The 24,444-nt window shown below is 44.1% G+C and overlaps 1 pseudogene; it reads right to left on the bottom strand.

Moving 5' to 3' along the window:
• Positions 1-136: 136 nt before the first annotated feature.
• Positions 137-10,146, bottom strand: LOC116625184 (annotated as a pseudogene).
• Between the last annotated feature and the right edge of the window lie 14,298 nt (positions 10,147-24,444).

The following is a 24,444-nucleotide window of genomic DNA, read 5'->3' as shown; positions in this document are numbered from 1 at the left end:
TTTTTATTTCATAATCATAAACTTAACTCTGCAATGCAGCTGGACTTGGAGGGAAGTGAGGAAAATACGAAACCTATAGAAATGCAGGAAGAGCACAAAGATATGGGATATTTCAAGCAGATGGGGGTGAGGGGTGCTCTCCTGAGCTACAGAAGGAATGGTTTGGTTGTTAAGATAAAACACAAGTCAAATATATCAGAGTTGTCCACAGTCAGTGATGGTGATCTTCTCGCTGGTCTTGTGGGTCCTGCACCCAAAGCGCTCCATGCCTTGCACAATATTCGTACCCTCTTTCACTTTGCCCAAGACCACACGCATGCCACCCAATTGCTCAGTGTTGGCTGTGCACATGAAAACCTGGGAGCCGGTTGTGCTGGGCCCAGCATTTGCCATGGACAAGATGCCAGGACCTGTATGCTTCAGGATGAAATTCTCATCATCAATTCTCTCCCCATAGATGGACTTTCCACCAGTGTCATTACGGCGCATGTAGTTGCCACCCTGTGCACAGACATCTTGGAATAATCCCGTGAAAGCAGGAATCTTTAGAACCAAATCCTTTCTCAGTGCTCAGAGCACGAACGTTGTCTGCTGTCTTTGCAACTTTGTCTGCAAACAGCTCTAAGGAGACATGGCCCAAGGGCTCGCCTACCAAGGCGGATGTTAAAGAACACAGTGGGGTTGACCGTGGCTGGGCGGTGTGGGGGGCTCCCGGGTGGCGGGGTCTGCAAGGCTGCCATCAGTTCTTCTGAGTGAGATTTGTGTTTCCTTTTGGCTAAGGTAAAAGTTTTAAACATAGGAACAGATTGTGGACTTGCCTTGGAGAGCAGAATGGTCCTCCATCCTGGCTGATCTTCAGAATCACCTAGGGTGAGGGGAGGGCTTGAAAAACAGACCCAGCTCCACCGACACTTGCTGAGGTGACTGGGGCAGCTGGGCCAGGGTTGGGGCTCAGTTGGAGAACCGCTGCTCTGTGCTACATGCTTCTTACAGAGGCGGTGGAGGCCTGGCTGCCTATTCTATTACTTGCTTTTTCCTCAGCCTCTGTGAACGCCTTTCTAGTTTTCCTTTTCTTTTTTTTTGTATTCACATAGTTGACAAAAGATTCAACTAAAGCACGTAAAGGGCAGGGCTAATCTTGACACTGGCCAAAATTATAGGATCACGTTTGATGGGAGAGAGGAAAAAGGTCTTTTCTAAACATCTAAAAAGAACGTAAATATTTATACCCAGTGTGGCAGCGAGTGGAGAAAATCAGCCCTTTTTGGCCAATAGAAGTCTTTTGTGTTAAGGTTAAAAAAAAGCCTCTTTTATGAGGAAATCTGGAAATGTGAATTACAGCCCTAGCCCTGCCAAAATGGGCAGGTTGATTAAACCTCCCTGAATCTCAGTTTTTTCCTCTATGAAAAGAATACAGTGATGACATTACTTGTCCTGCTTACTTCCTGATGTGGTAGTCAAGAGCAAGGGAGTCAAAGCATTGGCCATGATTTACAGAACGCAAAGAACAGAACAGTGGAAAGAGTCACAAGTTCTGCATCTGCCCCCAGCTGCCTTGTGATCTTGCGCAAATTAATTTTCATTGTAGTCCCTTAATTTCCCCAACTGCAAAGTGGGACCTGTAATGCCTAATGCTGACCTTGGTGGGACGTCAAGGGGACAAAGCAGAGGGTGTTTGTTAAAGTGTTTGAAAAAGCCGAAACCTTGCATTACACTACAGTAGTGTTTAGTCTTTATTTCACAGATGATGAAACGGAGTTAGGGTGAGGTGACAATCTCTGAGCATTCAGGGACAGGCCTTGTGGGCTCAATGTCTCTGCCTCCTGCAGACATCCTCTATGCCCTGCTTAACAGCACTGACTTCTCTTTACTCTCAGTGGCTAATCTTCCTGAGGCGAAGGCAGGCCCAGACCTATTCTTGGGGTGAGGCCAGGAAGAATAAGGCCATTTATATCTCTGCTCAGACGACGGGAAAATCCTTTTATCCCGCTTCACCCAAAAGCATCTGAGAGAGAAACTTGGGGAATCCAAAGGCTTAAAGTGCCATCTAGTGGCGACACTGGTGAATGACTCTATATTTTGTCAGTAGCTTCAACGGCATGGGGGTACCAGGAACAGATTTATTTTCTTCCTCTCTTAAATTTGTCTACCCTGGCAACCACCAAATGGAAACTGATGTAATTCTCCACCTTCTCTGCTTGTAGACCAGACTGCAGAGAGGTGCTGGATGCACACTGGGAAGCTCTGCCGGCCTGAACTGCTCCAAAGTTATGCTTTCCGCTCTTAGGTCCGGGCTTGCTGTCAGATGTGTCCATGTGACCGAGTTTTAGGTGGTGGAATGTGAGCGGAAGCAATGTGCTTCACTTGTAGGTCGGGCTCATAAAACTTCCCACATGGGATCCTCCATGCTTTTTCTCCTTCTGTGGTTTGATGCCGATGGGCATGGCAGTCTGGGAATTCATGCCTAACTGTGTGGCATTGCTTAGTGAAGTCAGTCGCTCGACCCACTGGCTTCCCCTCTGCCCACCTGCCACTGGGCCATCACTGTGGTTCTACTGACAGGTGGTGTGGGAGACTGCACCCTGTCACTGGGCATCTCCGCTGTGACTGTTAGGAAAACCCTGCGGTGCAATGCTACGGTCTATGTCATAGTCACTACCGTGACCATTTCTCCTAGTCTTGGGTCTAAGAAAACCAAGGATTTTCATTCACACCATAATCTTTTAAAATTCCCAAAAAACTGACTTCAATTTTTTAAAAAGATTTTATTTATTTATTTGAGAGAGAGAGAGCATGAGCTGGTGCAGGGGTGGTGGCAGGGAGGAAAGAGAGAGGGAGAAGCAGACTCCCCGCTGAACAGGGAGCCCGCCATGGGGACCCAGGGCCCTGGGATCATGGTCTGAGCCGAAGGCAGATACTTAACCGACTGAGCCCCCCGACTTCAGTTTTTATTCTGCATAGGCTTGTCCAGCAGGGTCAGTTCAGGTGTTGCCACATAGACTTAGGGCAACCATTCTGCAGCAGAATCTTCTTATCAAAGCGTGTGCAGACGTACCTGCTCTACCTGCCCCACCACTTGCTAGTTCTTACCATTTGAGCAAGCTACTTAACGTCTCTGCTTTGGTCCTCCCTTCCGTAAAATATAGATAATAATAGTAAGATCTACCTCATAGTGTTATCATGTGTTATTATGAGGACTGAATGAGAGAATATGCTTAGAAGGTGCTTGGCACACTGGAGGTGATAATGCCTAATAATTTAAGCAGAAGCTCCATTTTCTAGCAGCAGGGGAATCCCTTCCTCATCACAGTAATTCCTGGCCTGACCAGCTAGTCTTCTACAGTACAGGCAGTTACAAGCCAGGGAAGGGGAAAGGAAAAAGGAAGCATTCCAAGCTTGAGCCTTTTCACTCAATAACTGTTTACTGAGTGACTTCTATGTTTGCCAGGCTCTGTGCTGAGTAGCGGGGATGAAATGGTGAGTGAAATGGGCAGGGTCAGTTCATCCCTGGAGATTATAGTCTAGTGGGGACACTTTTTTTTTTTTTTAAAGATTTTAAGTAATCTCTACACCCAATGTGGGGCTTGAACTTACAACCCTGAGATCAAGAGTCACATGCTCTACTGAGTGAGCCAGCCAGGTGCCCTGGGACACATAGTTTAATTAATTAATTACATAATAAATAAATTGGAGGGGACTCTGATAAATGATATGAAGGTAGGGTACGTGTGCGAATGTGCAAAAGGAACATCAACATGGACTAGTCTGAGAAAGTTGTCTGCTGCCTGGGAGATGCCCAGCTCATCAGAAGTCAGTTTGCTTGAGGGTCTGAGGAGCCCTAAAAAGGACCTTGCCTTGAGGGGGAAAGTTCTGGATAAAGGAGACCCCACCGGGAGCTCTTGGTGGCTGATTGGGAGAGGAGGCTTGAGTACGTGTGGTGTCTGTTATTTCAGTTTTTTTCCTCATTCAGTCCCCATTGGTTCTGGGTCTGAGTTTTTGGAAAGTGGAGAAGAGCGGTGGGAAGAGGAGAGAGACTGTGGCTTGGCTTTGCTCGAGAGCACAGGTTAGATATGTCTCAGGAATTCTTAGAGAGATTCTGAAATTATTTTGCAGAAGTTGAGGTTCGCATACACAAGTAGAGGCACGAAAGAGTAGAATTTGGATTTTGACCATTACTATGACCCCAACCTCATTCACAGGTAGAGTTTGAAGTTTTCGGCAATATGGGACCCATACAAATTTCAAGTATATTCTTTCATTGCCTGGAGCAGTTTAGACTCTGGGTTATCCCAAAATATACCAGGTGCTGGGTTGGCATTAACTTTATGTAACACAGCTTGTGCTTGGCTCACAATTTGGAAGGGGATACACAGAACTCCAGGGCAAGGCTGACCTTGAACAAGAATTTTGTGGGAAGGTCCAGGTCCCCAATGACTTCACAGTTTTGCAACCCTGGGAGGAGGAATTGAGATCTATATTATCAGTGTGGTTTAATTATGGCAGGAAAGACTCAATGAAAATTACTCTTATATGCTTGAACCCTAAGAAATGAATAACTGCAGCCATCTGCCCATTAAAAAGGAAGACAGAGGACACTTGTCTTGTCTTTTTTTTTTTTTTTTTTTGCCCTGAGATAGTGATCTCCATGTTGTTTTGACAGAAACAATTCCATTCTGGAATCTACTTCAATGAGTTTTAATCCTCTAATTAAATCACTCTTCTGGATTATCCGAATACATGTTCTGGGATCAAATATTTTACAAGATTTTCCTTTAATGAATCCCAGTGGGGTCTAGTGGAAGCCTAATTAGTTCTCTTAATTGGTGTGTTCTATACGAGGAGGCTCAAGCCAACTGCTGATACTAGTATCCTCACTCCGCTAAGAGCTTCAGCCCCTGGTTTTTGGCAGTTATCACTTACCCAGACAGATGGTGGCTGGGCCCATCATCCCAATGACTTGTGTACCCAGACAAGGAGGACAAATGTTTGCTCCACTCAAGAATATTAATTATCTCTCCAGAAAGTGGCTTTATGAATTAAATAAGGTTTGCTTCCAATTTTTGTAGCCACTGTGACATAACTCTGGGTCAGTTAGGCAAAGCTTACTTGCATAAGAGTGTGATATCAGTGGAATACCTTAGGCTGCCTCTGATACTAGGATTTATAGCCTGTTCTTTGTCTCGGGCCCGGTTCCTATACCAGCCCCACATCAAGTCCCCTTTGACCTCCACTACAGGGGTAACATGGGGTCATGGAAAGACTATGGGTTTTGAAGCAGCACTTAAATTTGTACCTCATTTCCACTTAAAGGTAGCTTTGCGATGTCGCACAAATTCCTTAATTTTTTGAATCTCACTCTCCTGAGCTATACAAAGGAGAGAAAATATACTCAGCAGTGTTATTGTGAGGATAAAATCTGATAAACTAAACAATAAGTATTATGCAGAAAATATCATTTCTTCATCTGTGCTCTTCAAAGTACATGACTTATATCTCTACCTAGCATTTACTGCATTCTCTCTTGTATTGCAGGTAGTTTTAAAATTAGCATGTGCAGGCTAGGCATGTAATAGCATGTAATGGACCCAGGCATATAATGGTTCAACACAGTAGAAGTTTATTTCTTGCTCTTTCTCTTGCTCCAGAGGCCCATGGAAGGGGATCTGTTCTATGTAATAGAAGAAGATGTGGCTGGGAAAATTTGGATTACAAGGCACATAAAGATTAAGACATTAAGCAAATACCAGATTAAGGGTGTTATTTTCCCACTCAAGTCTTTTCTTTTAGCTAGTCTCAAGGTAGCTATCCTCATCATGAAAGGGAGAGAGAAGCATAGGGACTAGCTAGAAAAGAAATAAAACAAACTTCAGAGCTGTGTCTGGGAAAGAAATTAGGTTGTGGTAATTGACACATACAATTGACTCAAAGCCAATTACATCCAGTCCAGTTGTGTATATACCTGTCTCTTGCTAGAATGCAGGTTCTTTAAGAGCAGCAATGTTGCTTAATATTCTCTGCATCTCCTTTTACAGTACCTGGCAATTTACAAATGCTGAATTGAATTGAAACTCATGGATCCTTTGAGTGAGGGGTACATTAGAGACTTAAATGCCAGCATTTGGACACTGCCAGGAGGGAGGGGTGGCTATAAGCACCTCGAGGCTAGTGATAAGAAATGGGTCAAGGTAGAATCCCAGAGCAACCAAGGAGGATATGATGTTTATTAAATGCGCCCCCAGAAAATATTTTGCTCGTTATAGATTCACAAAACCTTTAGAGAGAGTGGGTAATATTCAATGGCAGGTGTTTTGTTCCTTTTATTGACTTGAAAACTTTGGTTCTATAGTTTTGGATATAAAGGGAGAAAAATATGGAGTTTCTGGGATAAGGGATGAGGTGAGGACAGCTGTTGGGGTGAGGTAAGGGGCAAAGGAAGGAGGAGGAAGAAGTTGAGACAAGAGAGACTGGAAGCAGGTGAGCTGAGGGGTCCTTGAGGCTCCGTGGTGAAGGGCCTCAAGGCACTGATGAGAGGATGCTGACCATTCCACTGGAGGCTGCTTCAGTGCTGTGCCCCCTCTCCCCCGCCCCAAATCTCCAGCTAAGGCAAGCAGCCTACGTATGCACAGGTGAGGGGAGGCATCCTCGTGAACTCAGAGAAGAGGAAAGCTTCCATTCTGGCAAAAGTGGTGTAAACTAGAGAGAAGTGTGGAGAAGCAGGTGCCTAGAAGGGGAAATAGTGGAGACTAGGAGCTGAAAGCCCCACTTCTCTCCCCAGGGCTCAAGGGCTTTGTGCTTCTACAGTACGCGGCACTGAGCTCATTGTACTTTGAGCCCCACGAGCTGGTGGTCCCAGCTGGTGTCTCTTCCTTTGCAGAGAAAGTGTTCAGAATTTGAACGTCTGAGCAAGAGCTTCCAGGGACAGTACTCATTCCTTCTGTGTCCCAGAAGGCAAAGGGGCAGTCTTAATTACTACGGGAGCTGTGGTCCCTAAACACCTCTGTGGGTCCTACCCTAGTTGGGTCAAACTACCTATGAGTGTTACGGCCTCCTGTCACCACGACTAGAGGTAGGTCAGAAGGCCCTCTGTGCCTGCAGCTGAGCAAGGCGGGGAAAATAAGCATTCATCATCTGTTTCGTTCTAATTAGGTGTCAGGATTTATTCTAGGCATCCTAGCATAGTTAATCCTTACAGAAATTTTACAAAGAGGTATTATTATCCCTATTTCATCTATGAGCAAACTGGGCTCAGAGAGTTTAAGTGGCTTGTCCAAAAGCACATGGCCGACAGAAGGCAGACTTAAACTCATATTCAGGCTATTATTTATTGTGCATATGCCTGTTCATATTATACATGTATTTTAGATACACAATGTGTTACATATAATATATACATAAAACATTGTTCTAAGTGCTGAGGTTCCAATGGACAGCAAGACACCATCCCTGCCTTTACAGAGCTCACAGCGCAGCTGGGAACACAGGCAAGGGAAATAGGAGTTAAAGATATAGAAACCAAGGAGGTGGGTGCTGGGTTACTGCAGGTTTCCAGGCAGGTTTAAAGGAAGGCCAAAGTGGTCTGAAATTAATGGAAAGAACAAGAAAGTAGCTCAAGTGAAGAATCTTGGGATGGAAGTTTCATTTTTTCAATCTTCATTTTTTTCATTTAAGAATAAGGAAAATAGTGACCACCTCACCGTCCTGTTGTGAGAACCCCATTTAATCTGAAAATATACTTGAAAAAGCTCTTCCAGTCATTCATTCTTTACTAATGCAACTTAGGCATTTTTGATGCCTATAATGTTCTAGGACTATGCTTGGTGCTGGGAACACTCTGGGAACAAAGCAGATGTGGTCCCACCCTGCCCTCTTGCAGCTGTCAGCGTATGGGGGGCACACACATTTATCCAATGATCACAGAAATATTTAAACTCTAACAAATGCTCTGCCTGTTATTTAAAACTGGAAAGACAAAACAAATAAGCAAAGGGGAAAAACAAGTAAGATAGAGAGGGAGACAAACCAAGAAACAGGCTGTTAGCTATAGAGAACAAACTGATGGTTACCAGAGGGGAGGGGGTGGGGGATGGGTGAAACAGGTGATGGGGACTAAGGAGGGCACTTGTGATGAGCACTGGGTGATGTATGGAAGTGTTGAATTACTATATTGTACACCTGAAACTAATACAACACTATATTAGCTAACTGGAATTAAAATATTAAATTAAAATAAAATGAAACTTATGAAAATAAAAAAAACTGAAAAGAAAGATGAATGGCTGAATGTCAGATATTATGAAAAACTAGTGTGAGAGGGAATTAACTGAACACAAGTGTTTGGGTCCTATTGAGTCTGGGACCTATTCAATCCTGTTGAAAGCAGGGAGCTTCTCTTTCCGCTACACAATACCCAGCCTGCACATGTTTAGTCAAATGGTGTTGTGGTTGGAACTCACTTTTGAAGTCAGGTAGATCGGAATTCACATTCTGGTTCTGCTCTTTACTAGCGGGGTCACACTGAGTAAGTTACTTAGCCTCTCTGTGCCTCAGCTTCAAATGATTGAGGGGGATGGATGATGATGATGAAGATGATGAAAATGAGAACTAACATTCATTGAGTTCCCACTGTGTGCTTGGCAAGGTCCTGAGTGTATGAATTCATCTAACAAGATTGTTGTGAGGATTAAATGAAATAGCATATTTAAAGTATGTAGCACGGTTTGTGGACAAAGCAGGAATCTAAACACAGTAGCCAATAACTGTGGTGTAACAAGGGTGGGGCAGTTGAAGGGTCTGCTGCCCGTGTGAGCAATAAGGGGGTGCATTGTCCGTGGAGAATTTATAAACAGTAATAAAGCTGTCTGGAAATTGGTTTGCTTTTTATTGTCACCATAAACTAGCAATTCTAAACAATGTCAGTTACAAAATACTTGTCCTGAAAAAACAAAAACAAACCAACCAACCAACCACTGTGGGTACTGTGGAGTTTGAATAATTTCAACATGCACACATATATATGCATCATCTAGTACATTTTTGTTACTTATCTTTTATTAAAAATTGTAATTTACGTGGAAATTAATTTGGAGAACTTCCAGTTATTCCATGAGCCCCTGACACATGTGGACTCAGCTGCACGGGTGGGTTTGGAAAGGAAATTCGAAACCATGTGAAATTGTTTTAGCCCATTTTGGGCATGTATTTCTGCCTTTAAGCAGTAGATTCAAAATAAAAATGGATAACACCGTGATTGAAAGATGAAGAAACAGAGCTTGAGTTACTCCAGTTCCTTCCTTCTCTGTGCCAATCAATCATTCTTGGAACAATGTGCAGTTCAGTCTCTTGGTAGCATTTCGTTACATGTTTACAACCCTCTCTTTTAAAGTAGCTAACATAAATATGAAGTGTCAACCCATACTTGCTCCCTTTTCTACTTTAATTATTTCAGTTTTTATTTGAATGGCATGCATAGATATACATAGTGCCAAAAAAGAACATTTTTAGCGCTCGCATTCCTTGTTTTATCATCCTGATTATTTGTTTTATTTCATGATTATTACCGAAATTAAATTTATTTTATGGAGGAAGGAGACGTTAAAAAATGATCCCCACCAGATGTCAGATATGCTGGGTATGGACCATGAGTGTTACTTTCTTCACTATTCTTATTTCTGAGGTAGATTAGAAGCTTCATTGTTTTTCCTCGCATAAGCCTGTCGATAAAATACTATTGCTCCGGCCTCACTGCTTCAGTTTTGCCTCGGAAGGAGGTTGAGGTGGGGGTAAGTGATGACTCATTGACTTTTCTGTGACCACCGAAGAAATTCCTGAAATGCAGGCAATTAGCGGTCATTTATATTGAAAGTTCAATCACAGGAATGGAGGGATGTGATGAAAATACATGAACGCCTATAAACCTCTCACCTGAGGCAGAGAAAGAGCGAGGCTGTTCACTGGATTGAAGAGCTGGAGTGACAGGGGAGAAATTCTCAGGCACGCTTGGGTCTCGGTAGCACCTGAAACTGCCCCCCTAGACACTCTTTCTGTGGGAGGTGATCTGGGTACGGGAGCGGGCACGGCCTCTTCCGTATTCACTGTGACGTAACCATCTTTACTGGTGATGGTGGTGGGCTGGGCTGTGCAGTCCATCGTGCAAGTTTCCACTGAACAGCCACGGTTGCGCCTGGGCTACATTCTCTCCTAGATTTTACTGAGTGCCTGTGATGTACAGGTACTGTGCTAGGAAGAATTTTCACATACACTCTTTTAAGAACTTGTGAAGCACTATTAAGAGATGGCAATATGTGAAGTAAAGAAGTTGGGCTTTGTTGTTACACCGACAAACCTAGGTTCAAATACGAGCCCTGCCCGTTCCCAGCTCCGTGACACTGGGCAAGTTGCATAACCTCTCTGAGCCAGCACTTTCTCATCAGTAAAATGGGAATAAATAATAACGGCCTCCCTGTGTCATTGAGACAAGTGAGGGCAACAGGCTAAGTAAAGCCCAAGCATAGCATCTGACACATAGTAGGCTGTAAAATGGGGACTGTTTTTACTCCTGTTGCAAACAGAGAAGACCTAGAGAGGTGAGTGACTTACTTAGACTGTAGCAAACCAGCCACTCTTAAGACTTTGCGTGTTTGTTTCTTACTAGGGTGCACTCTGTTATGGGTTTCCTCCAGGGGTTGGTGAATCCGCGCTTCTTTTGTTAGGAGGGGTCTCTCCCCAATGTTGGTGCCGATAGAGGTGATGGAATCACATACAGACATAACAGCCCTGGGAGAACCATGTGGTTAGAGCAAGAAGAGAGTACTTCCCAGAAGCTGAGGTACCCCAGATGTGGAAGGTGTGCAGGTGCTGGATAGACAGGAACAATGGGTGTCCACTCAGTGAGGTTCTGCATTTTGTTAACCATTCACAGCTACTAGAGACAACATGCATGCCCTTAGAACACCTGGCTTTCTCCTCTTGCTAGGTCATATGTAGTCTATACGATATTGGGATTTGTGAGGCTGGTGCTGAGTGAAGATGCTTCAGTGCCCTAATACTGAAACGCATGATGGAAGAATTGAGGAGCTCACATTTAGAAAATTGGTGGGGCATTCCCAGGACCTGCATCTCTGAATTAGGGGTCAGAGTATCGGTGGCATCTGATACCTCCCCAGGAATGCCCTTAATTGCTTTGGTTAAGGAAAGGGACTAAAGCCAAGAAGGGTAATAAGATGCTGTCACAGGGAAGGTCCTTTTTTTTCACTTCTAACTTAAAAAAAAAAAAATTTCAAAATGTACTCTTTGAATCCATGTAGGAAATATTCATCCCCTTTCCCCATGATTGGCAGGTCACAGGACATTGATAAAGTATCAGTGTGGCCCTGATGTTCTATTTCTTTTGGTTACTTCAGGACCCCAGAGAGGTTTTGGTACTATGAACTAGTTCACCAGTTGTATTTGTAGTCTCGCCTGCCTATAACCAGCTACGGAGTCAGGAGCTGAATTTACACTAGTTTAAGCTCCAGATTAGAGAAATAGAGAATTTGGTCTTGTGTCTAATTCATTCCTTAATACACACAGGCTTAGTAAATGCTTCTTGAATAGATGAATAAACAGAGATACTTCCACATTTCAGAGGCAGTGTTGTGGGAATAGATTCTGTGATGGAGTGTAGTGTGCAGGATGGTTATTAAGGTGTGACCTCCAGATAGACACCTATGGAAAAGAGGGATAGGAAGCATGACTAGGGACAGGGGGAAACTCTTTGAAATGCAGATCCAGTGACAGCCTCAGCCAACCCCTGGGGGAGCTCTGGAGCGAGAATGACTCTTCAGAGGTATCTTTAGTTGGACCAAGATCACCAGTCTTTACATCACTGCATCCATCAATCATTGTATGTGAGTCTCCCTAGGAAGGATGTGACCCTGGGGAAGGCAGCTCTCTGCAGCAGAGGTAATTCCTGGAGCTGACACGAAAAGGCTGTCAATAGCTGTGCACTCCCTGCAGCTGGGTGACAAGTGCTTTACTGACAGGGAATGTAAGCAGAGCACACTGTGTCCACCATACAATGGTATTTTGTAAAGGGGTGGGGTATATATGACAGTGTGTGTGTGTGTGATCATTAACATTCATCAAACTGGAAAAAAGGGACTTCTACCTTATTTACATGCTTCAACTGGGGTGACATAATGGCCTTTGAACACAAGGTGGTGCTGTAGTGTCAGTTCTGAGGCGCTTTGGTACAGCTAGGAATTCTGGAAGTAGGACCACCCTATTCTCTTTAGAAAGAAAAAAACATAGCAAAGAGGCTGAGATGCTGTTTTGAAGTTTTTTTTTACCCGGACAACTGACTCAGAAGAGGTGAGATACCTTCCTCTCTCCCTCCCTCCCTCTCTTCCTTCCTCCTGAAGATACTCACCTTAGTGCCAGCTCCTGGGCTCTGGGCTCTGGCTGATCACTGGGGTAGCACAAATGACAAAATTTGGCTTCCCCTTTGGGAGCTTTGATGGAACAAGGAAATGACATCTGTATGTATTCCATAAAGCGTAGGCTTCATGGGTGCTACATTCCCAAGTCAGAGCTTAGGGAGCGGTGGGGGACCTGGAGAGGAGTTAGAAGCTTGGAATCAGAGTACTTAGTTTTCCATCAAGAAGCAGCTGTAGCACAGGGGTTCAGCCCATGGTTCTCAAGAGGTCACATGCCTGGATCTATATCTGACCCTTTCTACTACTTTCCAGCTGTGCGAATTTAAGCAAATGACAATCACTTGGCTAGAACTATAATTATAGTTCCTCCATCATAAGGCTTCTGTGAAGATTAACTGAGAGCTAATTCATGTAAAGGGTTAAGTACCTGGCATATGACAGGGCTAACTATTATTTTTAGTATTTTCTATTAGTTCCCAAATGTTCTTTTTTTTTTAAGATTTTAGTTTTAAGCAATCTCTATACCCAGCGTGGGGCTCATACTCATGACCCCGAGATCAAGAGTCACGTGCTCCACCAACTGAGCCAGCCAGGCGCCCCTAGTTCCCCAATGTTCTTGAGCATCTATATTTTGCCAGGTCCTATGCTAGTTGCCTGGGAAGCAAAGATGAGCACAGAACCCTCACAGAGCTCACAGGAGACAGGTGCACATATCAGGCAATGAAAATGAGGTGTGAAGTCCAGGATTGAGTTTATGGGAGCAGGAGGAGAGGCACCAAACTCATTCTTGATGGGGAAGGGACATCAGTGAGGAGTTTGGGGAAAGCTGCCAGACTGGGGTACTTCTTCTTGAATGGTCATTAAAAGATGAGTAAGAGTTCCACAAGTGGGGGTGGAAATGGATGGCTGGGCAAGAGGGGACAGAAGGGAAGCTCATGAGAGAAATTTGTGAGCAGGGAGTAACTGTTGATGCTGCCAAAGGACCAAGCTTGAGTATGAAGTGCCTCACAGACTTTGTCATGACTGGTGACAGTCTTTGGAGGTTTTAAGTAGGACAATGGATCCAGTGAGCAGGCCCAGCACTCAGAGCAGATTCAGTGTTAATGGATGAGTGAGTAAAGGCTGAGTAGGATTTTAGCAAACCAGTGTAGGGAGTATCAATGGGATGAAGCTCAAGGTGGATGATGGCATTGGTCCAAGTCTAGAGACTCATTGTAAACAACAAATATATGTGTCTATATTGTGAAGGCAATGCATGCTTATTATAAAAATAGTTGAGTAGTACAGAAGGCCATATATTAAAAGGCAAAACTTCTCCTCCCATTTCTTCAGTCTCCTAATCCTGACTCCTGGAGGTAACTAATGTTAAGAATTTTCTTGGATTTCTTTCCAAGTGTGGGCAGACCCACCTACAGAGAAAAAGGAGGTGTGGTGCTGAGATGCTGGACCCTGGAGCCAGCCTGCCGGGGTTCCCATGATAACTCTAAGTCCTTGTTAGCTTCTTGGGCTCACTGCAGTTACATGACCTCCCTGAGCCTCAGTTTTCCTATGTGTAAATGGACACCTACACTATAGGGTCAGTATGAGTAGTAAATGAGTTAATATATGCAAGACACTTAGAGTACCTGGCTTAGAGTGTTATTTTTATAGAAAATCTCTTTTTTTTAAAGATTTTATTTATTTATTTGAGAGAGAGAGGGAGAGGCACAAGCAGGCAGAGCAGTAGACGGAAGCAGAGGGAGAAGTAGACTTCCCCCCAAAGCAGGGAGCCCAACGTGGGACTCGATCCCAGGACCCTGGGATCATGACCTGAGCTGAAGGTAGACGCTTAACCGACTGAGTCACCCAGGCGCCCCTTTGTAGAGAATCTCTTAAAAATGATAGAGGATATCATAAAAATGTTTTGCAGTATGGCTTTTTCTCAGTTACTAGAGAATCTTGCACACCTTTTCATATCAGTAAACATAAATCTACCGCATTGCTTTTTTTTTTTTTAAAGATTTTATTTATTTATTTGACAGAGAGAGACACAGCGAGAGAGGGAACACAAGCAGGGGGAGTGGGAGAGAGAGAAGCAGGCTTCCCGCAGAGCGGGGAGCCCAATGTGGGGCTCGATCCCAGGACCCTGGGATCATGACCTGAGCCGAAGGCAGACGCTTAACGACTGAGCCACCCAGGCGTCCCTACCGCATTGCTCTTAATGCTGTGTAGCACTGTATGGTATGGATATACTCTAGTTTATTTAACCACTCTTATATTTACGGACCTTCAGGTTGTTTCCAGTTTTCTGCTACAAAGGCGATCATTGTGTCCTTGTTCAAGTAGTTCTGTAAGGCAAATTCCTACGAATCACATTTCTGGTATAAGGGAGAGCCCCGCCATCCATTAACTATTCTTTTTCGGTGAAAGTAGCCGGCAACTGCTCTCCCCCTCGAGCACATCTTGAGGGACGACATCTTCATCTGCAGCTGTCCACCAGGCTGCGTCCCTGCCTTGAATAAACGGTTTAATGGAGCCAGTGGGAAACTCTGGGGAGGAGTGAGGCCAATGGATGTAAGAAGTCCCTCTGGGAGGCAGGGGGTTCTACTCCTCTCTCTTTTCCTTCCTGTTCTCACCTTCTGCGTGAGATGCAGAGTTAGGGAGAGCTTTGGGGGGTAGATGTGGGCGATCCTAGCGATGTGGAAGAGTGATGAGCGCGCAGGAACCGGCTCTCCGGGGGCTCCCTTGCTTTCTGGGGACGTGGCTCTGACTGAACAGAGGAGGCCGCAGCCCCTGCATGGAGCCCTGTGGTCTGGCTGTAACCCAGGCGCTCACAGACTCTCAAAGACCTCTGGTATCCAGAAGAGGGTCCAACACCAGCCGCTCTGGCACAGGCCAGCTCTGTCACAGCGCTCGGGCGCGGCCTACTCCCAAACATTCTGGGGCACGTTTCCACCGGGGCAGAGCACCACCCCTCAGCCCGGGAAGGACAGAGGCCGGACCTCACCTCCACACCGGGAGGCACCCTCCAGCCCCGCGGAAGGGGAATGCAGCCCTCCCCCCATATCTGTAGCCTCGCTTCCCGGGGTTCCAGTCGCTCCTGCTTAACCATGGTCTGGAAGCAGACGATCCTCCTCCTGCCGAAGCGTCAGAATACGTCGTACGTACGAGTACGTCACAATGCCTGCGTCATTCGTTCCCCGTCGTCTCATCACGCAGGCACCTTCTCCCACGGTTTCGCAAGAAGAAGGGCAAGTCCGGCACAGTAAGGTATTTTGAGAGGGAGAGTATATACAGTAGATTGTTATAATTGTTCCATTGTTCTATTTATTATTAGCTATTGTTGTTAATCTCTTACCGTGTCTATAGATTAAACTTTATCATACGTAGTGTTAACTTTAAACAAGGCGAAGAGCAACTTCGTTTAAGTAAAAGAATGAGTTTACTCAGGAAAAGCAGAGGAGCTGCAATTAGGGACAAGCAGGCTGTGGTGAACGGTAGGCGAGTCTGCAGAAACAAAGGGAAGGTCAGCTTTGATTAGGCTTTAGGAGGAAATTGGGGAGGGTCGTTCTGAACAGAAGTTCACTGAGGAAGGACAAGAGTTTGAGGCTGTGGCCGTCTCAGTGGCTGCAGGCGGTGGTTCGTGCGTTCTTACTGGGGCGGGGGGCTCTTCCTTTATTTAAAGGCAGGAGATAAATTCCTATGTGAAATGTGCCCTCCCTTGTTGAAATAGTATCTTCATTCTTCCTGCTGGTTCTGTAGGCTGTGGGACTGCTGTGTACATGACAGCTCCCCCTTCAGGGTTTACGACTCCATTTTAAATGAGGTTTCCTTTTATTTTCACAGTATTTATGTATAGGAAAAAAACATAGGTACTACCTGTGGTTTCAGGCATCCACTGCGGGTCTTGGAATATCGCCCCCATAATAAAGGGGGACTTATGTAGTTGTGTACAGAAAACCTTGAGGGCCCCAGTGTGATGGGGAGCCTGCTCTTCTGAGGTAGCCCTGGGAGGTGGGCATCTCCCACTCTCGAAGAATCCCAGTGACAAAGGCAGGGACCACAAGGGAGATACATGCAGTGGGCAAGAATTGTCTGAGGAATACTCCGGAACTAGCTGCCCACAGTGATTCAGAGCTGTGGGGAATGAGAAGCACCTTTAGGAGCAGACATTTAATTTTCAAAATCTCTTTTTGCTGGAAGATATGAGCAGGGCTGACAGCCACCCTTTCCTTCTGAGAAGCCCTTGGACTTCCTGGGGTAGCCCCTCAGGAAGGACATTCTGGACCTGCACAAGAGAGCATGTGTGTATAAAAACAAAAAACAATGCTAGTATTTGCACCTTGAATTGGGAAGTAGATTTTCCGAAATTGTTCTTCTAAAAATTTGGACTAGTTTATACTTCCATAGTGTATTAAAGTGCCTATTTTCTCTCATCTTAAGCTTTACTTATTTTGCCAACGGATAGAGATATAAAGTGGTATCCCCATGTTGATTTAATTTGTATTTTCTTGATTATGAATGTAAATGAACATATTCATATCTATTTATTGGATGTTAGCGTTTCTGTTTGGCTGTGTGGCTTTTCCTCATTGATTTGTAAAAACTCATTTTATAGTAAGGAAATTGGCCCTTTGTCTAGCAAATGAGTGGCCAATATTCTCCTAAGTTTTTGTGTTCTTTAAACTTTATTTTCTTGTGCAGAAGTATAAACACTTTATATAGTCAGATTTAGCAGTCTTTTCCTTTAGGGCTTCTGGGATCTATGTCATACTTAGTTGTTTCTTCACTCCAAGTGTATAAAATTATTAACTCATTTTTTCCCCCTGTTGCTTCTCTAATTGTATTTCTTTGCTTTTATGTAAATGTTTTTTAAGCCTCTGGAATTTATTTTGATATAGAAAGCGAGGTAAGAATCTAGCTTTATTTCCTTTTCTAAAATGGCCAGCTAGTTATCCCAGTGCTATTTATTGTCTAATCTTTCTTTTCCCTGCTGATTTGAAACACCTCCTTTTTCATATGTCAGAGCGTCTTGCTCTCTGTACTTAAGACATCTGGGTTCTGTCTCCATGTCTGTCACTAATTTCATGTGATTTCTGCAAAACTCCATCCTCATGGGCCTTAGTTTACTCCTGTGCTAAGTGAAGGGTTGGGAGAGATGATGTTTGAATCCCTTTCTAGCCTTCGTACTGTAGGCTGATGCCACACTTCCATCATGATATCAGACCCTCCCTCCTCCAGTCTTTGCCAGTCAATTGTGGAGACAGGCACACCAACCACCCAGGGCTCAGGGCCTGTTGCTAGGGCGGTGTCTACGCCCTTTTATTGTTACCTTTCTCTGCATGAGGTCATTATGTTTGAATCTTTGAAAGGTTAAACCCTCTCTTACATGAATTCTTGTGTGGCCTCTTGTAGTGAGACAGAAGGAAAGAAAAGGGTCTTAATAGGAGGTTCTTAACTTGGGTCTCTGGGGAAGAGGGTTAGGAAGAAAGTGATGGGAAGTTATTTAAACACTTTACAAGCTTTAGGAAAATGGGACCCATGGACTGATTTCAACATTAACCTTCCTTGCTTTGGGTTAGAAGACTATCTATATAGTAAGCTCACAGGGGGCTATGCTGCTGGTGGTGGTAGGGTGTATGAACAAACATTTACGATTTCCAGGTGTTCTACATACAGAATTGATTTAATGCTTTACTAACCTCGCCAGATCAGTACAACTATCTCCATTCTGAAGATGTGGAAGCTAAGCAGGAACTTGCCTTAGGCCACCCAGTAGGTGTAGGGCTCAGTAGGTTTTGCATTGGAGAATTTGAACTGAGGTCCATACAACAATGCTTTCCCCTCCCCCCCATACTTCCCACACTACAGTTCCCCAGGGGAAGGTCTGATTGGTAGTTAAATAAATATGTTGATTGCTAAGAAAAGGGCTAATGGATCTCTTTCCCTTGGTAGACAATCATGATACACACCTGTTAAGCGTTGGCCGAGATGGAATTGCTGGGCTCCAGAGGTTGATGCCTTTGACTGTGGGATTAAAGTAACTGTGTTGGCCAGAATTCCCACCAGGTGGCGCTGCAAGCTCAGCAATGGAGTCCCTGAAGCAGCCACCTTGAGCCCACAAGTGCCTCTGGGGACCTGCACACAGATTCAGCATCCCCCAGCAGATGGAATTTCTCTTTAAGTTTACTCTGAACTCTGGCCAGGTAGGGCACGGCTGAGTTGGTTCTCCTTGGAGTTAAAGAGGGTTGGGGTGATTCCTCTCCCCTCTCCTTTCCATGACCTTCACTGGTACAGGATCTGTGTCCTTGGCAATTAGGCGGCCCACGATGGGGCTCCTATGCTGTGGGGTGGTTGCACCGCTTGTTTTAACAGATGGTAGATTTCAGGTTGAGGGAGATCTTTCTGCTTTTGTTTTTGATGTGGTACAGGCAGGAGCATTTACTAAATGTGGACCGGAAGGTCCCAGTGGGAAGGTGAGAACTGAGTTATGAGACCCTGGTGTCCTAGAATTAAGGCAGCAAGGAGGAAGCAGCATAATGGAGGGAACTATTATTTATTGAATGCTTATTCTGTGCCAGGCACCGAGAGGGGAGCTTTCCCCATGTTGTCTTACTTAGTCCCCACACTAATCCTGTGAGTTAGCTACTATTATTGTCCCCATTTTATAGATGAATGGACCTGCTTTGGAGAGTTGAACAGACTTGCCCAAAGTCTCTAAGGAGGACAGCTTTGCAGTTAGGATTCTGTACCAGTTCATGCTCTAAGGACCAGATCCCAAAGACTTGGGAAGAAGGGGTACAAGGAGGAGTTCTAAAACCCGTCATTTAGTAGTGCAGCCAGCACCAAACTCCCTCTTACCTTCTTAAAACTTTTGTTCCTGTAAATGTTCAAGAAACTATTTGTAAAAAAAAAAAAAAAAAAAAAAAGATGGCGTGGGGGAGGGAATGCAGTATTATCACCATTTTACAGATGAGAGAACTGAGACTCAGTAGCACAGCTAGGGTTCAAATAAAGTTTATGTGACTCAGAGTATCTGCTCTGGAATATGCAAACTCATCACTCATTCACTCAACAAACACTGACCAGGCAGCAACTAACACCAGGCATGGTAGCGGCTGCTTTCACTTAAGATTACTCCTTTGTAAATATTCTTTAGTTCTCCAGGTTCATCCTTGTATCATCCATCCTAGTGCAGTGTCCTGCATCATAGGCAGTCAGTAAAGGCTTATTGAATGAAATGGGGTTGAATTGAACTGATTGATACAGTTGGAGTGCTTGATGGGCTCCAGGTCCTTGGACTTTCCAAGTCTTATGAATCCAAATTACTGGAACTATTCACTTTGGTTCAATGCGGCCAGCACTTGTTGAGTGACTGCCATTTTATTCCTTTACTGTTTGGCTAATTTTGGCCATATCACCCAGCCTGCTGCTAAAATTAGATTGTACATTAAAATGTAATGCTACACTAAAATCTAAAGCAAGGGCAGAACATATGAGCTTCATACTGGAGGGAGGTAGAACAGGGGAACCTGACACTCTAGGCTATGGAAAGGTGGTATTTTGTTTACTGTAAAGCTGTTTTTGAAGTTTGGTTATTTTAACTAGTGTGTGAACTTGCACAGATAACATACCTTTCTGAATATCAATTTCCCCCTTTGTAGGATGCATTCTTCATCTCATTGGATCATCACCAATTTCAGCAACTTGAGAACAGTACAGTCTGAGTGCTGAGTGTTATATTTTCAGTTCCAGGCAGAGGACCTGGCAACTAGTTAATGCTCAATAAATATTGAGAGAAGGACACTGTTCTTCAAAGTAGGTAGGACAAATTCCCAGTTTTATAGATGGGGAGACAGGTCCAGGGGTTTTGTTGAATGAGAGAATTAATTTGAGATTTATTCAAGGTTATGCATCTAAAAGTGGTAGAAGCCAGGTCTTCTGAATCCTGGCCTTGTAATGTACTGATCTGAGTTTTCCTGTGAAAATAGCCTCCTAAGGGATCTATGTGGTCCTTTGTAACCCAAGTATCCTATGAGTTTAGGTAAGTCACTCTGGAAAGTGGAAGAGAATATGATCCAAGATCATAAACAATAACCAGGAATAGTATAGGCATTTGGAAAGTTGCACTTATTCATTCATTCATTCACTCATTCATTCATGCAGCAATTATCCTTTAAGCACTTACTTTGTGCCAGAGCTTATGTTATATTTTGAGGGTAAACACAAAGATGAAATACAATCCTACCTTCCACTGAGCTTACAGTCTGGTGGAAAGAACAGAAAGCAGCAATCAGGAACAGGCTGTTGGTGCTAGGACTGGGGGGATAGAGGGTGTATGGGAGTGAGAGTGAGAGAAAGGAAGGATCAGAGAAGGCTTCCTGCGAGACGTGTTTTGTGGGAGCTTGATAATTTAAATATAAGTAGAGACTAACGAGAAGAATTGGAAAGAAGAGCCTCTGTGTGGTGTGGCTGGTTGTTCATGTCCTCTGTTAATGCTCTTCTCACCTGGAAAGAGGGAGAGGAACATGCATTCTCTGAGGTGAAGTATGAAGCATGTGTTTCCTTTTGTAGGAAGGAGGTCAGCACATGCTTACTCGGCCACTTTATCTCAGAGCATTCATGTTGACACAGGCCTATCTCTGATGACTCCTATTTCTAGGTTGATGGCTTTGGTATTTTGGTTTAGGTTCCTGAGAATCAGACCTTGAGATGAAGATTTGAATGCATTTGGTTTATTGGACGGTGGAAGGAACATAGAAAGTGAGGAGGAAGTGATGGGAGAAGAGAAGTCAGCCACTTAAGGGAGAGCTTTAAGTCAGTCGTCACGGTGGGAAATTGTTACTTTATTCCATGGAGAAACTCTAGAAACACTGCAAAACACATGTCTCAGAATTCTCCCAGCCAGTGGAAGAAGGAGCTGGGGTATTTGTAGTTATTGGCCAAAGTCTGTCTACCCCTCCCTTCCCTGGTGTGTATGTGTGTGTTAAATGCCAGGCATTTCCAGCATGTGCAATGGGTTCTGTTAGCTTGAGGTAGCCCTCCAAGAAGACACAGGTGGTGACATGAATGTAAATAGTGAGGGATCTGAGGGGATCTGGACAGAGCACTGACAGTGTCTCCTACACTTGGGGCCTTAGCATCATATTGTTAAATATTGTATTATATTGGTGATGATTCTTCAGATGTCACTGAAGCTTTTCAGTTGTCAAATTCCTTCTAGTTCCAGGCATAGCCCTTCAGATGGGCAAAAGATGGATACCTAAGTTCAGGACAGAGAGCATGGTCTTGGTGACTAATCTGGAGAGTTCTTGGTTTATTGCAAACTCTACAGGAATTCATCTATGAATCCTCTTGCTTTTCATAGTGTTTGAGCTCCACAAGTAAGACATACCACAATACCAACATCTGGTCCCATCTAGAGACATGACTCCAGTAACAGGAAGAAAGTGGATCATAGGACTCCTCTCTCTTGATCTACATGGACCTGTAATGTGAACAGACCTAAATCTCTGGTCATATGTATGGACCACATGCCATGTGCCAGATACTTTGTGAAAATGAAAGATATGATTATTGTCCTTCAGGAGCAAATAGATTAGTTTAGAAAGCCCTATACATGCATAAGAGACAGTTAACCATGCCAGACTAAGTACTGAATATTCCAAAATGGTGCCTCAGGTTCCAACGATGATTTTCCTAAAAGGAAGAATAAATGTGGGCCTAATTGGTGGGGATGTGGGAAGGAGAAGGGCCTTGAGCTAGACTTCGAAGGATAAGGTAGGGTTTAGACAGGCAGAGGAGAGGACAGAAAGAATTCCAGTTGGAGAAATCACTGCAGGAAGAGGTGAGGATGAATAGGGCAAACTCAGAGGGAGCTGAACACTCTGAAGGAGAAGGTTCACCTTAGAGAGGATGAGACAATGAAGAGGCATATGGATATGGTTATGAAGAGCTTTGGAGTTCAGCTTTAAGACTGTAAGTAAGTGGTTTTCAAAGCATTTTTCATGATGTTTCCTACTCCTTTTCATTCCAATTTTAGTATATGTGCTGCCGAAGCGAGCACTCCTGCTCCTTTTCAGAGACCAGTGCTAGAGGAGGAGGGACAGTGGGAAAGAGTCCAGGCCTCCTCCTCAACTTCAACCTGGGTAGCTCTACTTAATGCCTTTGTGTTTTGGGTTTCCAGATAAACTCATTTTAACAAAGGTTTCTATGGGTAAAAAAAGGACTGAAAATCATGGTGGTAGTGATGGGGGAGCCATCAAAATTTTAAGTCAGTGGACAAATTGTTAATAAGTCATAATTGGACACTTGTATTACCACATGCTGGGCAGTGGGGGATGTACAGATGAGTAGGGCAGTGGGGTGCAGATGGCATTCATGGCACTGTGCAGGGTAGATGCGGGGGGAGGATATCTGCAAGCACGGAGACAGATTAGTACCAAGTTTTAGTTGTCCTGACATGAAGTGATAACATCTGGAACAATAACTATAGAGCAGCGTTTTAACTCTTTCCTCCACACCTTCTGGGCTTTTGCATTTACTTTGTGGTAAACTTCCTGCTGATACTTCCACCCTATGGTAAATATTTCTCTTGTATTTTTTTGGACGTGCCTAATGACTCTACGGTTAGAGGATCCAGCAGTGCATCTACAACGAGCAATGAATGAGTACAGTGGCCAAGAGTGAGGCAGTAGGGTTTGGGAGTCACAATGACCTACAGAGCTCTTGCTAGGCTATTTAGACATTCAAAGTCAATGAGAGAAAAACCATGAATGGGCCAAACAATAGACGCCTGTGAGCTGGCTGGCTGTTCTTGTTCAGTTCTTCTGATCCATGCCCATATAGCACATGACTCTTCTTTGTATTGGTATATACCTGCAACTTTCTGTATCTTTCTTGACTGCTCTAATGTGTTGACTCAGTGTCTTACCTCATGCCTGTGCAAAAGTTATTTGCTGAATCTTAGAAACCCACAACTTTGGCAGGAACAGTGACGTGCAAAGGGATGTGCTCACACCAGTGCCATTTTGGGCATATATAAAAAAGATTTTTAAAGGAAAAATTTAGAAGCAGATGTGTTGAAGGACAAAGGACAAAAACTCCATAGTCTCATTATCCCACAAGGATAGGTTTCATGCTTGGAGTTCCGGGAGAGAGATGTTCTGTTTCTACTTCCAAAATGCTCTACATATGAAGGACTATGGAGCCAGGAGATATCTATATTACTGTTAGAATAGAAGATGCCTGGTCATTAGGGTTACCAACCATCCTGTTTTGCCTGGGACTGCTGTTCATGTTATAGAACTTCATGTCCTGCATCCTGGGAAACTCTTTAGTCTCTTGCAAACTGGAATGATTGAACAAGTAGCCTTGTTAGAACAAAGAAGTCATCAGAAAAGCTCAGGAACTGATCATTGAATGTTTATTTGTTGAGCTAACCCATACAGAGGCAGTTCTATTAAGTCACAAAAGGGGAGATGGAAGTCAGCCTCCTCCTCCAAATCAGGATTTGTCTTTACTTACTCTATCCCCTACTCTTGGGGGCTTATGAAATTCTGTTTCCCCAGCTGATTCTATAGTAATGTGTAGGAGTGGGGAAGTCAATAAAGTTTCTTGCAGCTGGGTTTGATAAGGAGTTATATATTTAACATAGTGATGAGTTCACACTCTAATCCAGTGTTTGGGATTCTCAGGGAGAGCTCTTTGGCGCTCTTTGACCATATCTATAATAAAAATGCAGAAAGTTATTCTCCATCTGGATCCCCAAGAGGTAGGTCTATTATTCCTTTTTGAGGATTAAACAGACTGTCTACCCTTTTACTCCAGAGTGCAGAAGCAAATTCAAGGCCATTGTCCATTTGTCCAACCGGGGGGGCCTGCCCATACCAAATCATCCTGCATTCCCTAGGTCAAAACCTTATTGCTTAAGTTTCCCCCTGATACCTTTGGGTCTTCTATAACCATGCCACCAGATCAAGCTATCCCAGAGTGGCCACAACCTTGTGTTGTTTAGTTACATACACTTCTTCTGGGAAATCTCAGTGGGCTG

The sequence above is a fragment of the Phoca vitulina genome, unplaced genomic scaffold, assembly GCF_004348235.1.
Source record: "Phoca vitulina isolate PV1807 unplaced genomic scaffold, GSC_HSeal_1.0 scaffold74, whole genome shotgun sequence".
Taxonomy (NCBI): Eukaryota; Metazoa; Chordata; class Mammalia; order Carnivora; family Phocidae; genus Phoca; species Phoca vitulina.
Note: the sequence above shows the minus strand (reverse complement) of the source record. Positions and strands in the feature narration are given on the sequence as shown.